Genomic DNA, 14,432 nt, shown 5'->3' with positions numbered 1-14,432 from the left:
CTTTTGTAAGTAGTTCTCCTGCCCCGGGAAAACTTGGTGCTTATGATTTTTCTGGGCATCAGCATGTTGTGATGCAGGTAGATATGCTTCCATGTTTACCGTTTAATCCAGGGATAAAAGTATTCTCTAGTAAAGATGCCCTTGCTGCCCATTCCCACTTCATTTCTCAGTGTCTTGGCTTTGTCCTTACCATTTTCCTGCATCTGTGGGTAAAGATTAGCAGTGACCTAATTATAGTCAAATCCAGTGGACTTTTTCCAGTTCTTTTCATAAGGTGACCATTCATCTGCCTTTGACGTGAGTTTCTTCCAAACTGTTATTTTCTCCCTTTACCTGACTTTTAAAAAAGTTTACCTGCGAGAATTTCTGTGTGTATCCTTGATCGATAAAGAGTTTGTGAAAAAGTGGGTGGAGCCTACCCGATGTGCCCCAGCGGTTGAGTGTTGACCTCTAAACTAGGAGTTCAATGTTCAATTCCCAGTCAGGGCACATGCCCAGGTTGTGGGCTCAATCCCCCGTACAGGGTATGCAGGAGTCAGCCAATCAATGATATTCTCTCATCATTGATGTTTTCCCTTCCTCTCCCTTCCTCTTTGAAATCAATAAAAATATATTTAAAAAAAAAAGTGAGTGGAGATAACCCCAGTACCATTCTTTCTTATATAATACTAGAGGCCTGGTGCACAAAATTTGTGCATGGTGTGTATGTGTGTGTGTCCCATAGCCCAGCCTTCACCCTCTCCAATCTGGGACCCCTAGAGGGCAGTCGACACATCCCTCTCACAATCCAGGACTGCTGGCTCCCAACTGCTCACCTGCCTGCCAACCTGATCACCCCCTAACCCAGGGGTGGGCAAACTTTTTGACTCGAGGGCCACAATGGGTTCTTAAACTGGACCGGAGGGCTGGAACAAAAGCATGGATGGAGTGTTTGTGTGAACTAATATAAATTCAAAGTAAACATCGTTACATAAAAGGGTACGGTCTTTTTTTTTTTTAGTTTTATTCATTTCAAACGGGCCGGATCCGGCCTGCGGGCCATAGTTTGCCCACGGCTGCCCTAACCACTCGACTGCCAGCCTGATTGACGCCTAACTGCTTCCCTGCCAGCCCGATTGCCCTTAACTGTCCTCCCCTGCTGGCCTTATTGCCCTTAACTGTCCTCCCCTGCAGGCCTGGTCACCCCCAACTGCCCTCCCCTGCAGGCCATCTGTGGCGGCCATCTTGTGTGTTGGAGTGATGGTCAATTTGCATATTCCCTCTTTATTATATAGGATTGTTATATAGGATTCGATAATATTCAGTGTTCAAAGTTTCCCTTTTCTAAATGTTTGGTTTGTTCTTTTCAGTCAGGACACAAATAGCGTCCATATGTTTCAGGTAGGAGATTGGTGTTTTAAATCTATTAATAGTAACTCCCCTTTATGTCTCTTGTGTTATTTCTTTGCAATTTGTTTTTTGAAGAAATTGGGTTGTTTATCCTGTTTCTCACAGTATGGATTGTGGGGATTGCATTGCCATCTGTTTTAACTTTACTTTTTTTTTTTTTAATTCCTTGTAGGCCTTGTAAGATTGGTAGTTAGATTGGAAATTGACTCGGACCAGTTCAGAGTGTTTGGCAAGACTCTTGCCCATGACATGTGCCCTCTTTCTTCTGGAAGCCCGTTTTATCCTCCTGTCTTTGTCTTGTGAGATTAGCTTCTGTTGATTGATACCCGTTACCGTGACCAAATGATTCATTACAGGCTATAGAATGGTAAGGTGCTTCTCTACCCTTTCTCCTTCACTTATGAGCTGGACTACTTTTCTGAAGAAAAGCATCTCCTCTTTACTTGGTTCTGTGGTTCATACAAGAAGACAATTTCCAAAATATTGAACAGGATTTTACATTTGCTTCCTTTTGTTACTGTTATGAGCTGATGGATTTAAACGTTTAAGTACTTTGGTAGGTTGAAGTTGTTACTCCTTTTGATGTGTAAGTGGGCACATCTGTGAATTGCTTCTTCTGAGTCCCTTTGAGTCATTCCCTATGTTTTTGATAGCACTCTTTTTTAATCAGTATTTTATTTTGAAAAAACTTCCAATTTACAGAACAGTTACAAGCATTGTACATAGAACTCCCATATTCCTTTTGCCCAGACACTGTGTGGAGAAGACTCACCCCATGTCCTGAATTTGTGCATCTCCTGAGCTCCTCACTGCTTCAGCGTCCCCGTCTCCGCTGCCACAGGTCTGGCCTAAACTGTTCCTGCAGCCACACCTGTTTCCCTGCCCTGACCACCGGCCATGCCCAGTGTCGTATCATGAACACTTTGGCTGGTCCTTGTCCCTGGTTCCTTGGAGGAATGTCCTGGGTGGTCGGGGTGTGTGCGCACCACGCGGGGCCCCTTGGAGCACACATGGGCTTATGCGGAGGAGGAGCCTCAGGGTGTGGGCCCGTCAGGCCAGAAAGACCAGCCCTGGGAGTGCAGGTCAGGGATTAGAGCCCAGTCTCTGGGAGGAGAGGGCGCTGGGGACTGAGTTCAACCTCCTGGCCAGTGATTGATTGACTAGAAACGAGATGGTGCTACATACTGAAACCCCAAGAAAAACCAGGTCCCGGAAGCTCAGCTGAGCTTCTCTGATGGGTGAGGCACATCTGTGCGCTGTGAGGGAGGCCACAGGCTGAGGACACGGAAGCTTGGAGTGCGGGACCGTCCCAGCATTCTCTGACCATCCCCTCTCCCAGGAAGCTTTCCTCCACAATCCACTGTTCACGGCAGTAGTTCCTCCTCCTCCAGGCCCATCTCCCTTAACAGCCTGAACTCGTCCCAGAAATTTCCCCAGTACCCTCATTTCTTTCCCATGGTTCCTGCTTCACCACAGGCTCTAGGTGTTCCTTCTACCAGCTAAAACTGTTATTGGAGGTTGTGAAAAGGACTCCCATGAGGGGTAAAAGAGTGAACACTGTGTGTTCTCTTGTGCCCAGGGGTCCCCTTGTCACAGCCCATTTCCAGGAAAGCTTGTCTAGTGGAGTCACCTGTCCTTGACTTTGAATTTCAGGTTATTGCCTGGGTACCCGGGGTGCTTTCTTCCTTCTCTCTGCTCTTCACCATTCTTCTACCTCAATATCGGCCCCTTCTTCCCCCTCTCAGACTCTAACTTAGGATCTGCCTCAACTTCTATTGTTTTTTTCTAATACGTGGAAAACAATTTGGGATTATTTCTCAGAGTTAAGAAATTTGGTTGAATAACCACAGCCCCATTTAGCTACATTATCATTTGATAGTGAATAGGCTAATTAAACTGACATGACCAGACACGTCGCAAAAGTGAGAATTCATCTGTATTATATTTTCTCCAGAGATGCATTGCCTTGTGCTCTTTAATGATCTAAATTAACATACAAACATGCCATCCAGGCAAGGCAATAAATTACACCCAAATTCTCACAATTCAATAATAAAGTCTAAAAAATAAAAATTTATAAGAATATGGGGGCCCTAACTGGTTTGGCTCAGTGGATAGAGCTTCGGCCTATGGACTGAAGGGCCCCAGGTTCGATTCCAGTCAAGGGCATGTACCTTGATTGCGGGCACATCCCCAGTAGGGGGTGTGCAGGAGGCAGCTGATCGATGTTTCTCTCTCATCGATGTTTCTAACTCTCTATCCTACTCCCTTCCTCTCTGTAAAAAAATCAATAAAATATATTTAAAAAAATAATCACATACCATTGAGGCACATCTTGGGGTGACTTGTTCTGAACTCCCACAAAAGCAAGATGCTGAATGTGACTACAGTTATGTAAAAGCGTAAGAGGACACACACACACACACACACACACACACAAAGAATATGGGGGAACTACCACCTACCTATAAGATAATTGATATTATATAAATATAATAGATAAAACCAGAGAAACCTCTCTTGAAAAATGGAAACAAAATTATACAGTATTTGCATATGTATGCCAGCTATAATACTCATCAGAAAGCTTTTTAAAACTACTGACTATTCAAATCTCCCTAACATAAATATATAAATATTAAATATGAGAATAAATATAATAATCCTATGGGCAACATTTTCTAAACAAACCATAGAATGCATGGCATACATTCAGCTATCACAAACTTAGGGCTCTAATTTTATACTTTAAAGTATTTCCCTCCTGGTCTGAGACCCCAAACGCCACCTTCAGATGGCTCTGGAAGGCTACAACCAGGTGTAGAAAATGTGGGACCTCCAGCTTCTGCCTCGGGAGATTTGAATTAAACAATGTGGAATTTGGGATGGAGCCTTAGGAAGGGATGGAATCTGAAAAACCCTAGCTCCGTATTGTCCTCCTACAGACTCCTAGACGTGCTCCTGGGAACAGACAGACATAGCTTTGGAGCCTGCTGGAGGTCGTTCTGGGCTCCTCTGGATGATGTTTCCCTTCCTCCTGTCTGTCCTGAGCATCTGGATTGACTTCCTGCTGAAAACTGGAGTCTGCTCTGGGCTCAGCGATCTAGAGGTAAGAGGAAGAGACAGGATGTCACATTCCAAACAGGCAGCTCTCCACATGTAAAGATTATTAAAATCTCAGGCAATTCTAACAGAGTTTGGCTAAGCTGTAGGCCCCATTTTATCTCCAGTCCTCCCTTCTCAACCCCACTCCTGAACCACTGTTTCCAAGTGTGATGCTTGGACTTCAATGACCTTGAGTCCCAACATTCCTTAGTGTACCCAGTGACCTGTTTATAGCCAGGACTCTAGGTGACTGTCTGTTCGGGGGCAGCACACCTAGGGAGAGAGCTGCTCTAGCTCACTCACACCTTGGTCCTTTTGTGCTCCTTCACATCTAACTTCCAGCCACACTGCAAACATCACTGACATGTCCACATCACAGACCACGAGACCAGGCGCCCCATCCCTGCTCCTAACCCTGGATCCGGATGTTTAACTATCATACCGAGTCTGAACGAGGCTAGTGCTATGGTGTGAGTGTTTGTGTCCCCCAAATTCACTACCCCTGAGGTGATGGTATTAGGAGGTGGAGGCCTTTGGGAGGTGGTTAGGCCATTGGGTGGGGCCCTAAGAATGAGCTTATTGTCTGCCCTTAGAGAAGGCTCCAGAGATGCCTCGCTCCTTCCACTGTGTAAGGACATGGCGACATGTTGGCCGTCTGCAGCACAGAAGACGGTCTCACCAGAACCCCACCGTGCCAGCACTTGATCGCAGCCTTCCAGCCTCCAGAATGGTGAGAAGCAAATGTCTGTTGTTGATCAGCCGCCCAGTCTGTGGTGTTTTGTTATAGCAGCCAGAACGGACTAAGTAGCGAGGTCACAAGATTTTAACCAAAACTCAGTCCTCTGCCACAATCTGTAACTCCCATGTGTCGATCAGGGCAAGCCATGCGGGACCAGTATTTCTCGACCTTCGCTCATTCTGACAAACTTCCTTGACCATAAACTTGAGGGGAGACGTGTAATGGTCCAAGGGGAGAGATTGTGAGCCAGGGGAAGTGAAGGACACAGGGTGATCTGGCCATGGGCCACTTGTTTGCATGTAAACGTGGATGAAGACAGAGCTAGTGGGGATTTATCTGTTTATCTTTGGATTTAGAGACTGTTCCATCTGATACCCTATTGTTAGACATTGACTTCAGTGCAGAACGTCCCTGTAGTTGGCATTCCTGAGGGAGAAAGGCCCAAGTGAATGAACAACAGGAAGTCACAATATATGGAAAAAATTGGAAACTTGCTCAGTTTTCAAGAAACTCAACATTTCAACAAATTGATTGCTTGGACCTAGTTGCTCTGTTTAAAATGATCCCACCAAATCTTGAGGTCTGGCCCCCACACATCCCACTGAGGTGCCTGTGTGTCAGCTTGTGGCTGGGAGCTGAGTCAGTGCCTGGCTGTGTGCCTGGCGGGTCCACGTCAGTGTGTGGAGAGGTGATGAGGAGGGGGACGATGAGCATGGGTCCAGCCATTGGATTCCTGGGATTTCTTAGAGACAACAATCCTTTCATCTGTACCTGTGAGGACTCCGACCGCCTTCCTTCAGCCCTACCTTAGGTGGTCTCGGAAAGGAGGGCGCGATCTCGCTTCCAGACCCAGAGCTCTGGATCAAAAGCCTGGATCTGGAAGGACAAACAGCCCCTGAGAAGATGATGACTCTCCAGGTGGACCCCATCCCGTCCCTGGTCCAGCCTTCAATTCTTAGTCATCCCCAAATCCCCAAACCAATCCCCCAAGGTCCCCTGTCTCTCCAATGTGGTCCCCTCCCCCTAATCCCACAGCCCACCTACCTCTTCGCATTCTTCCCGCGTGACCATCGCCCTCCAGCCCATGGAACGGAAGAACTGGAATCGCAGTTTGTGGAACAAGGGGCGTTGGGAGCAGTTGTTCTCCCCATAGAGGAAGGACAAGATGGCCTGTTTAGGGGCGTGGTAATTCTCTGCCATGTCCAGGGCCAGGTAGCTGAGGAAGGACATGAGGTTGCCAGTCAGGAGCAGGGAGGAAGCGCCTGCCTGTGCTCAGCTTCCCAGAAAGCACTCAGGCTGGATCCTCCTCACGCAGGACCTCGGGAGCCCCATCCAGTGTCTCTGGTGCCACCCAGGCATCAGGAAGCTGAGCGGGACCTGAAGGGCACCTCTCAGACCTTGATGATGAAGATAAAATTCAGCGGGGAAGCGGGGCCCCTTCCTTTCAACCTGTTGTGTGTGCACACACCTGTGTCCCTATAGTGTCAGTGCCCATACAGCTGCTGAGGGCAGGGACCACGCGGTCTATTTCGGTCTTCATTGCTTTCCTACCAAATGACTAACAGGCCCAGTAACTCAACAGCACTTTTTAAATTCTCTTCCCATTCTCACATTCCCTGGCCATGAGGTGGGCTTTATAAGGTTGCATAGAATGAATAAATGAATGGTTTTTCTCACAGTCAAGTGGAAAACTGATTACCTTAAAGACTCAATATAACTTCAACATTTAGAAAAATAAAAAAAATTGTGTGGAATGTTTTAAGAAACCATTGATATATTGACAAGAGCTGTCCTCAACAGGTGTCTTGTCTAATGAATTGAGGGAAGGAAAAAGGGGATAGAAGAGAAATAATTATAATCCAAAATGTCACGTTTTAATGGAATTTTAATTAAAGTGATACTGGCATGTAGAAATTGGGGGGTTAGAGATGATATGTGAAGATTTTGATGTTTGAATCAATTTTAAGAGTATGTCTTTTTAAAAGATGCATAGATGTTAAGAACACGTAGACAGAAAACATAACATAAAAACACATGGAAGGTGTTTGGAAGAGCAGTGAAACAAAGAATGGAATATCAGGGTGGTAAGCAAGTTTGATGGAGATCAAAAAGAGCTGAATTCAAGCTGAGAATCCAGGCCTTGAATTAGAAGGTAATTAGCAAGTGAAATTGTTGGGGAGGGTGGTGAAGTGGTTAGACCTGTGTTTTGGAAGGATATTCAGGAGACTTGTGAGAAACATACCTGGGGAGCATTTTACAATAGATCTGTTTTAGCTAGCTAGCTAGCAATTTATTGTTAATTCTCATCTGAGGAAATTTTTTTCCATTGATTTTTAGGGAAAATTAAAGGAGGGAGGAGAGAGAGGGAGAGAGAGAGAGAGAGAGAGAGAGAGAGACCCAGAGAGACCCATGTGAGAGACACATTGATTGGACGATTGGATGCCTCCTTTACTTGCCGTGACCAGGGCCAGGGAATCAAAACCGGGACCCTTCAGTGTAGGGGAGAACACCCGTAACACCTGAGCCACACCAGCTGGAGTTGAGGAGGAAGACCATAACAGTTGGTATTGTAATTGGTGTAAGAGAGAAGAGAACGAAGGAGAGGGAAAGAAAGAGAAAGAGGGAATTAATAATGGCTAGTCCTAAGCCTATTTACTTGGGAGCAAAGTGATGTCACTTCTTTACGACCCTTTTGTGTTTTCTTTGGCTTTGTTCAGTCTTTTAACTGACCATAGGGTTGTTGCCTTTAACAACAAACAGCATTAAAAAACACTATACTCTAATCCTATCAATTCATACTCAAAGGAAACTATAAATAGGTTAAAAAAATAAGTGAAAGGTCAGAGACCCACTCCTCGCCCTCCATCTCCCAAGATAAGAATATTTACTGATGAGAATAAGCAAAATACTCACAGGGCTGGTACTGCCAGGAGAAGAGGCCCGCGCACGCGGCTGAAATAAGCTATCACCATGGTCAGGAGATACTGATGGAAAGAGAACAAACATAAAAGATCCCAGAGGAGCCAGGGCTGAGGCAGGGCTGCCCGTCCACACTGCAGGAAACCCCCGGTCCTCGAAGGGAAGGGGTGACAAGGCATCAGGCTGGAGAGAGAACTGTGGGCTCGGAAAGCTCTCCCCTGCCCCAGGATAGACGGCAGAGCAGGAATACTACTTACCTTGTCAGAGAGCCTCAGATTTATGTCCCAGGCCAGGAATCTTTTAATGACAGGATCCTCTGTGAAAGAGGGCATATGTTAGCTTGAGGACAGCAACAGGGTTGCCATGGGAGCATTCCAGGGCCAAGTGCAGAACCATGGCCCTCCGGGGGAAGTTTCAGGATTGTGGCCAAGGCCGAGGCCAGTAGGAAGAGGGACAGAGGAAATAGTTCCTGGGACAAGGAAGCAGCGGTGACCCCTGAACCTTACCCCCCCCCCCCAGTCTGGGGTGACTGAGCGACAGGTAGGGTGTCAGTCACCTATCTACAAGATTCAGAGCTTAAATAATCTGTCAACATGCATGAATGTACCCCTGCCGACACATGGCCATTGTCAGTGGACAGTCCCTTCAGGGTGGGAAGGTGGCCTTATTATGTGCCCTCTTACACAGATGAAGGTGTTTAGAATCAGAAGGCCAGTCAGAGCTGAGAAGTCGCAGAGGGTGCAGTTGAAACCAAGCTGCCTGACCCCAAGTGCAGCCCCATTTGAAGCCTAGTCTTCCATTATCTCTGAGTGCCCCCGATGAGTGATTGACATGGAGCCCTCCTAGGAGAGGGAGCTCGCTAACTGGCAGAGGCTACTGGTCACAGAAAACAAACTGCATACCCAGTCCACCTCATGTACTCCCCACCCCCAAAGCAAACCCCTCCATTGTCTCCAGTCTCATAGTCTACTGGCCGTCCCCCAGCCATCTTTCCATCTCACTCCTTTGGTGATGCCCACCTGTCCCCCAGTCATCTTGCTGTTGTTCTCTGTCTTTGCCCTCAAAACCCTTCCTTGTTGGTGATAATTTCTCCCGTTGGAGGGAAAAGAGAGGAACCTTCCACTGTTTCCTCCCTTCCCTTCTCTCATCCTTGGATCTCATCTCCTAGCCTCCTTCCCAGGCTTTCCTTTCGTGGGGATTTCCTTGTCCCCAGCTCCTGTGATCTCCTCCAATCCCTGGCTTTCTGAATCTCTCTTTCACACACACTACTCAGGTCCCCCTTCCTCAATGGTAACCCTCTCAAATCCCTTCTGCCCCCAGTTTCCTCACCTGATGGTCCTGGCACGACTTCAACCACTCTCACCTCTCGGGGCACCCTGAGCAGTTAGGTTGTGGTCTCTATTCTCACGCTGGAAACTTGGTTCACAACTGGCCATGATTTCTCCCAAATCTTTCCTTTCAGGACACCTAGACTCTGATCTGTTCAAATTCTCGGAGAAGATGTTGTCGCCAACCTCCGTTGCCAAGCACCACGGAATTTGGTCCTTCCAATCAGGAAGGTCAGAAGCCTCTGATGTCATTAGTCATTCCAACCTGGCAAGCAGCTTGAAGGATCCAAACCCATGAACTGCCATGTGTGCACTGCTCCTGGGAATCAGGGGTCAACCATACCTCCTGCCACTGACCCAACAGCCTCTGTCCAGCCTCCAACACTCTCCTCTATGGCAGCGTCACTCTTTACCCCTCCCCAGGAGATGCTGTGTTCTCTGCATTCTGAACTTGAAATAGGCTGGACTCTCCCCGTTCCCATTCCTATTTCAGAACTTAGTCTGATGAGAGAGGGAGGTCACAAGGGGAAGCAGAAATGCTCAGACCTTACAAGAATGAGATATGTGTGTAAAAAAAGATCCCATGTACAATGAATTGTCGAATGATAAAGTTACTTTAAAACACTCCATTTGTCAAAGCCGGATGATTATAGACACAATGTTCAGAATTCTGTTCGGGGGACACATCTAGCCTCAGGCATGTTTTAGTCTAAGAGACTCTGAGTAACTAAAATCCTAGGAAACTGTACATATGCTCACGCACTCAGATATGTCTACAATTTCAGGGAGTCCATGGATCACCCAAGTCTGCCCCTCACTTCCAATTAAACTCTAGCCTACATATCAAAAATTTCACTCTTAAAAAAAATTTACTCGACCCAGAAATTTCACTACCACTCCAGTATCCTATGAATAAATATCCCATACACAAAAAGACTACATGGAAAGATCTCTAATTCATGACAGAACATGAGGTTCTCTGTGAAGGTGGGGAGTACAGGAGCAGAAAGGAGACTAACCACTCGGTGTCCTGCAGGACCAGGGATGATTTCTCTGAAGGGCCTGCCTACCTCATGTGTCTGCTATTCACCTGGGCACTGGATCTCCCCCCCCCCCCATCCCATCCTCCCTCCCTCGCTCCCTCCCCCCTCCTTTCCTTCCTCCCTCCCGCTCTTCCTTCCCTTTTTATTGTGGTAAAATAACATCAAATTTACCATTTTAACTATATTAAGGTTAAATTAAGGGGCATTGAGCACATATTGGAAGGTTGTGCATATCACTCAGTGTTTTTTGTAGCATTTTTCAAATCTCTGTATTTGAAAGCCCCAAGTATAGTTTTCAAGAGAGACATACTCAGGAAATATTATATTTTCTCTGTTTTTATTTTCTTCTTCCTCTATCCTCTCTGTCTTCATAATTAGAAGCAGCATCAGCATCATAGCTAACGCTTACTGAACATTTGCCATGTCCCAGGCACTGACCTATTTCTTAAATGGATCATCCTACTTAATACTGACAATAACCCTAGGAGGTGAGCACAGTTGTGATTCTCACTTTTTTTTTTTAAAGTAAGGGTTTTTAAAAAATAAAATATACTTTTATTTCAGAGAGGAAGGGAGAAGGCGAGAGAGAGAAAAACATCAATGATAAGAGAATCATTGATTGGCTGTCCCCTGCACACCCCGCTACTGGGGATCAAGCCCGCAACCTGGGCATGTGCCCTTGACCGGAATCAAACCTGGGACCCTTCAGTCCGCAGGCCTATGCTCTATCCACTGAGCCCGAACAGCTAGGGCTCTCACTTTTTCCAGATGAAGACATTGAAGCCCGGAGGGATTAATTAATTTACCCAAAAAGCTATTTAGAATTTGGCAGAAGTGGGGTTCTAGCCCAGGAAGTCTGCCACCAGAGTCCTCACTTAACCACTAAATTTCACACCTTTTATGACTGTTCAAACATAGTAATTCCACTCAGAGAACAATAGATAAACTTGGAGATAAAAAACTAGTCAGGCCCTAGCTGGTTTGGCTCAGTGGATAGAGCATCAGCCTGTGGATTGAAGGGTCCTGGGTTCAATTCCAGTCAAGGGCACATGCCAGGGTTGTGGACTCAATCCCAGGCAGGGGGCATGCAGGAGGCAGCCAGTCAATGATTCTCTCTCATCATTGATGTTTCTCTCTCTCCCTCTCCTTTTCTCTCTGAAATCAATAAAAATATATTTTAAAAAAGACTAGTCAGTAATTTCCAATTTCTTTCAGTATCTTAAAAAACACTGCGTTAATAAAACTAGAGTGTGATCAAAGAAAAGTCTGATACATGTTTTTGTTGTTGTTGTTGTTACACTATTCAGTTGCTTACACATAATTCATTTATAAACTGATAGTAATGAAAGTTGGTCTTGAAATATTGTTTGTACCCTGGGTGGGTGTCTTGGTTGGAGTGTTGTGCTATACATCAAAAGGTTGTGGGTTCAATTCCCTAGTAGGGCAAATATCTAGGTTGTGAGTTATAGGAGGCAACTGATCAATGTTTCTCTCATTGATGTTCCTCTCTTCCCCTTCTTCTCCCTCTAAAAAATCAATAAAACATGTCCTCAGGTGAGGATTATTTTAAAAAAGGAAATACTACATGTAGCTCAAATTAGGAGCTTGGCATTAAATCTCTTTTTGGACCACAAATAATTTAGCCAAATTAGAGTCTAGAGTAATTTATCATAAGGTGGGCTTTTAACCCTATTATCTAGATCAGTGGTTCTCAACCTTCCTAATGCTGCGACCCTTTAATACAGTTCCTCATGTTGTGGTGACCCACAACCATAAAATTATTTTCGTTGCTACTTCATAACTGTAATTTTGCTACTGTTAGGAATTGTAATGTAAATATCTGATATGCAGGATGGTCTTAGACGACCCCTGTGAAAGGGTCGTTCGACCCCCAAAGGGGTCATGACCCACAGGTTGAAAACCACTGATCTAGATGTACTCAGCAGTTTGCTATGAAAACTCATAAGCTTGTGGAAGCAGCTCTTGTTAAGCTATGCTACCAGGGAAAACATATGAATTTAGTTTTCCCCTCAACATTATTATTTTTAAAAAAATATACTTTATTGATTTTTTACAGAGAGGAAGGGAGAAGGATAGAGAGAAACATCAATCAGCTGCCTCCTGCAATCCCCTATTGGGGATGTGCCCGCAACCAAGGTACATCCCCCTGACTGGAATTGAACCTGAGACCCTTCAGTCCGCAGGCCAATGCTCTATCTACTGAGCCAAACCGGTTAGGGCCCCCTCAACATTATTCCACCATACAATAAAGGGAAAATACATGGAAAACTCTTGCTTAGTATCAATTCATTTATACTCATTTATTTTCATCAGTGACTTCTCAGAGGAAGTTGGTTCAGTTCATTTTTTCATGTTTAGTCTCTGATGTAGTGTGGGACTGTATGTCTCCACAATTTACAGAGACATTTTTCAAATAGAAAAAAAATTGTTTTGTACTTTTTTGAAAAAATAAAAAGATGGTGTCTACTGAATATGACTTTCTAACGGAGTGTAGATTTTTCATTTCCAACATGTGTCTCTATCTCCTGATATTAGGATAGCCCACTACCAGATTTCTAGCTGTCCAATTGGGCAATTTATTGGCTCCTAAATAGGAATGGTGAAATCGCTGCATTATAATGACATGCTGTTACAAGCAATGAGCATCTATTTCCTAAGCAGATGTTTTCTGAGGATCTGCCCAGTTCACACAAATGAATTTGCACTTTTAGTGGATATGGTTGGTGCCATTATAATGAAAAGATACCCAGTTCTTTGGTTGACATTAACTATTGCACATTCATCTATTTATATTGTAGTAAGATAAAGTTGGCTTGTCCAAATCTTGCTTTCCATTTCAGTTGGGCTAGGTCTCTTTTAAAATATATTTTTATTGATTTCAGAGAGGAAGGGAGAGGGAGAGAGAGATAGAAGCATCAATGATGTGAGAGAATCATTGATCAGCTGCCTTCTGCACCCGCCAGGGATTGAGCCCACAACCTGGGCATGTGCCCTTGACCAGAATCGAACTGGGGACCCTTGAGTCCCCAGGCTGATGCTCTATCCAATGAGCCAAACTGGCTAGAGCTAAAACTCTATGATTCTTTCATGTCAATACGTACGTAGTTCAGTGGGTTTCTCAGCGAACTTGAGACAAAATGGTGGCAGTTCACTCCCAACAGATCTTCCTTGTAGTGAAGAGATTCCTAGGTGATCTCCCAAACATAAATCAGAATTCTTAACTTGAGATCCATGGAACAGAGACCAAGGGATGGACTTGAGGCCCATCAACCTTCAAATGTTTGCAAAATGCTGTATGTGTAGACATTTTTTTCACAAATATCATCACATTAACAAAAGGGCTTAAGATCTAGAAAGGTTAAGAACAAATACATTTAGTTAATTCTTCTAAATAATGGGATCTGACAGTGATACATGATTTGGGGCCTACTTACCACATATTAGCTTACTTGGTCATGTCATTCAACTACTGCACACCTCATGATATAACAGAAAACGAATAGTATTTACTTAAAGCCCAAAGGGAAATGGATCCTGTGCTGATTAATGTTTATTCTGGAATTTGGGAGTCTCAGATGAGAAACCCAGTCATGTTAAGTTTGGTTATTTTCCTCATTTGCAGCCAGTATTCAATTACTTAAATTCAACATGTGGGAGAACCAAGATGGCGGCGTAGGGAGTGGACCTGTGTGTGCTGCTCTCTCACAGCATCATTGAAACTATCAACTATGAAGTAAACAACCGCCACTCAGAACCATGGGGAAGTTGGCCCAGTGGGAGATCTACAACTGGAGGAAAAGAAAGAAGCGCAGTGAGACTGAGTGGGAACTACGGAGGCACCAAAACCAGAGGTACGCAGTCACACGCCACTCGGGCTGCAAATGGATT

At 45.0% G+C, this 14,432-nt stretch overlaps 1 protein-coding gene and 1 pseudogene across 2 annotated transcripts in view; one reads left to right on the top strand and one right to left on the bottom strand.

The window, feature by feature from the left end:
* WTIP (WT1 interacting protein) overlaps nt 1-10,077 on the top strand; it is a 63,352-nt gene extending 53,275 nt beyond the window's left edge. For both annotated transcript variants that reach the window (XR_011468851.1, XR_011468850.1), the window contains exons 13-15: nt 4,335-4,498; nt 5,088-5,224; nt 9,615-10,077. The gene's annotated coding sequence lies outside the window, so the exon portion shown is untranslated. The remainder of the gene's footprint in view (nt 1-4,334; nt 4,499-5,087; nt 5,225-9,614) is intronic.
* Nucleotides 6,041-9,588, bottom strand: LOC138997331 (speedy protein E4A-like; annotated as a pseudogene).
* Nucleotides 10,078-14,432: the final 4,355 nt, after the last annotated feature.

The sequence above is a fragment of the Myotis yumanensis genome, unplaced genomic scaffold, assembly GCF_028538775.1.
Source record: "Myotis yumanensis isolate MYYU_CA2020_CCGP unplaced genomic scaffold, mMyoYum1.0.hap1 SCAF_18, whole genome shotgun sequence".
In the NCBI taxonomy this organism is placed as follows: Eukaryota; Metazoa; Chordata; class Mammalia; order Chiroptera; family Vespertilionidae; genus Myotis; species Myotis yumanensis.
The sequence above is the reverse complement of the archived record's forward strand: the minus strand, read 5'-3'. Positions and strand labels throughout refer to the sequence as shown.